This window comes from Epinephelus moara, chromosome 2 (genome assembly GCF_006386435.1).
Source record: "Epinephelus moara isolate mb chromosome 2, YSFRI_EMoa_1.0, whole genome shotgun sequence".
Taxonomy (NCBI): Eukaryota; Metazoa; Chordata; class Actinopteri; order Perciformes; family Serranidae; genus Epinephelus; species Epinephelus moara.
In genome coordinates this window covers 25,297,115-25,300,021 of record NC_065507.1, presented here as the reverse complement: position 1 = coordinate 25,300,021, position 2,907 = coordinate 25,297,115, and positions in this window count along the sequence as shown.

Genomic DNA, 2,907 nt, shown 5'->3' with positions numbered 1-2,907 from the left:
GTTCAGTCACAGCTGGAATATAGGGTATAATAATTTATCTACTGTAGATATATAAAAAAAAAAATAACAATGGCACTGTGTTAGCTATGATCTGCAAAACAACAAACATGCACACAGCCCTCCCCCCTCCCTCCTCCCCGTCACTGTGTAATGACCTTTAATTGCTTGTTAAATGAACAATGATGGAGGTGAGCAATCGCACACCTGCGGCTCTGAATTAATTCTGATGTAACCTAGTCCTCTCAGATAAGATGACCCTTTGCCCTTTTGAACCAGGACTATCCCAGCTGTTGTAGCCCTCTAAGTCTGTGCTGCAGAGGCTGATGGATGCCAAGCTCAACCAAATATGATATTCCAATCCAGGGGCTGGGACTACCCTACAGCCTGTATCAGTGACATCTAGCAAAAAGGTCGGGTAGGAGGGCTCAGACTTAGTTGCTGAGATCTAATAGTTGTCCTCGTTGCTAAGCTGGAGGGACAAATAGTGGTGACAGGCAAAGCAATGGCCTTCCTCGAGCTGGAGAGGTAGTTGTCCCACTCATAGACACAGGGGTGGACCAGGTCTGTTTGCTTATGCTGTCTTAGTTACCATCTGCCATGTTTAGTTGCCCTCTGCCATGTCTGGGCCAGGTGCAAGTAAGATACTAGCAGTCCCGATATGCCTGCTGTTGTACTTTGTGTTTCCTGCCTCCAAGTTGAGACTATAGTTGCTCTTGCAGTGTTCCGCTCAACTTGGCCTGGTGCTGAAGCTTTGATGAAGTGGTTTGGCCCAGGCCAGCAGAGAGGAAGTGTCCGCATCTTTACCTCTGTACAGGTCAGAGTTGCAGATGCATGTGTTATTAACAGAAGTATGACTCACCACAGCATTTTACATACATTAACTTGACATTGAGCAATTCTATTTTTTGTCTTTTATGTAGGTTTTTATCTGTATTATTGGGCTATCACTCAGCCCCCCAGTGCCTCAAGCTGACTTGGATATCCCGGGGTTAAAGGTCACCCTGAAATGTGCCATGGCCTCTGTGGTGGGCTTCTCTCTGGTTCTGGGTTACATTGGTCTGCTGGCCTGCACCAGTCTCATTCTTGTCTTTCTTGCTCGGAAACTCCCTGACAACTTCAATGAGGCCAAACTGATCACCTAATGTCAGTTGTCTGTTTTTGCTATGCTGCAAGTCAAATATCCAATGCATGACAACAATGAACTGAACTGAATCTGATCTGGGGCCATATGCATAAAACTCTGTTTATAGCCTATTCAGGCCTAAAACTGCACGTACGCACACAGTAAGATATGTGCATTTTTTTCCCGGCAGACCTATAAAGACGCACCTATGCCTAATTCTGTTTCATGCACATGGACAAGCCTGATCTATACTCCGATTGGTAGCCACAAATGCAAGCCTGATCTATACTCCGATTGGTAGCCACAAATGGATGGCCTTAAACATCTGTTTGCATGTCAATAGTTGACCTGTGAGCACTGGGTGGATATTTACATCACAAAAGACAAAAATCTTTGATAGTTTTGGCAACCCTCCTGACTCTGATATATTCCCACCTGAGATAAACAATTTCTTTGTGAAGATCTATATCTTAAAGCAATCATGCTATAAAATTCGTGAAACATTGTGTGTTTTTTCTGTGTCATATACAATAAAGGGTGCCTTATGCAAAATTGTTAAACATGTACAAGACTAATCTGATTTGTGATGATGCTATGGTTTGTCGATTTGTTAACAAAATACAACCTACTGCTTTGTGTCATGAGGATAATTTTTCATGTGTTCAATGTGAAAAATAATGCTGTGCAACCACAATATTTCCAAATAAAGATGCAATTGAGAACATGATTCATTGACTCAGGTGCATTTATTTACATTTCAAATGGCAGTATTAAAAACAAATCGTGTTTACAATACATTCGTTCCGTCATTACCACATTTTACCTTGAATAAAGAAAAATACTTTTGTGACCTGACCGCGTGACAGGCCTCCAAAATGGCTATCGTAAATAATTAATTAATAGTAATAATAACTAGTCCATACCCATTGGTAGCGTTGTCACCTTCTACCTATGCCAATCCTCAATGCCTATGTGCAGTTTCACATAGATTGACCACGTCAGTGAGTAGAAAAACGTGGGACAGACAGAATGACTGAGTGACAGAATGACACACTGACAGTTTCTGTGATTATGTACAGCATACCATACCATGACTTAGTCATACCAAAAATTTGACGAAAAAACAACAACATTCGGCCATAGGGGAAGCCACAGCGATCGGTTGCATTTTAGCTATTTTTAAGCATTTTTCTGATCGGTTGCATTTTAGCTATTTTTAAGCATTTTTCTGTTGTTATAGCGCCACCCAGTTGCCAATTAAGGTGTGTTCACACCGGACCTGTTTTTTTTTTCCGCTAGCGACGAGTTTACATACAAAGTCAATGCAAACGGGCGATTGAGCGTATATTCGCCCGGGAGAAAAATCGCTCGGGCTCCGAGCGACAACGACAGAGTGACAGAGCGATTTTTCGCTCGTCGCTTGAGATGAGAAATCTCATCTGGAGCGGTATTTCGCTGGGTGCTGTCGCTTGCCGCTCAACGCTGATTGGCTGCCGTAATCCCGGAATCCCGGGGGGGTTGCTTGACTGTCATGACATGTCAGCTTCATTAAAAGTATAGCTGCAAATTAAAAGCAATAATAGATGCAAAAACACACAGAGACAATACATCTGTGATCAGTCCCCTAATTTAATTTTAACAATTTTTTCAATCTCCTCCAATTTCTCGTTTTATTTTATGGAAGTGATCAATGTAAGTGCACTTGTCCTAGAGCCGCCACAACGGTTTTTATAATGAAATAACTCCTGAGATAAAACCTACAAGCTTCTCTTCCTATGACTTTG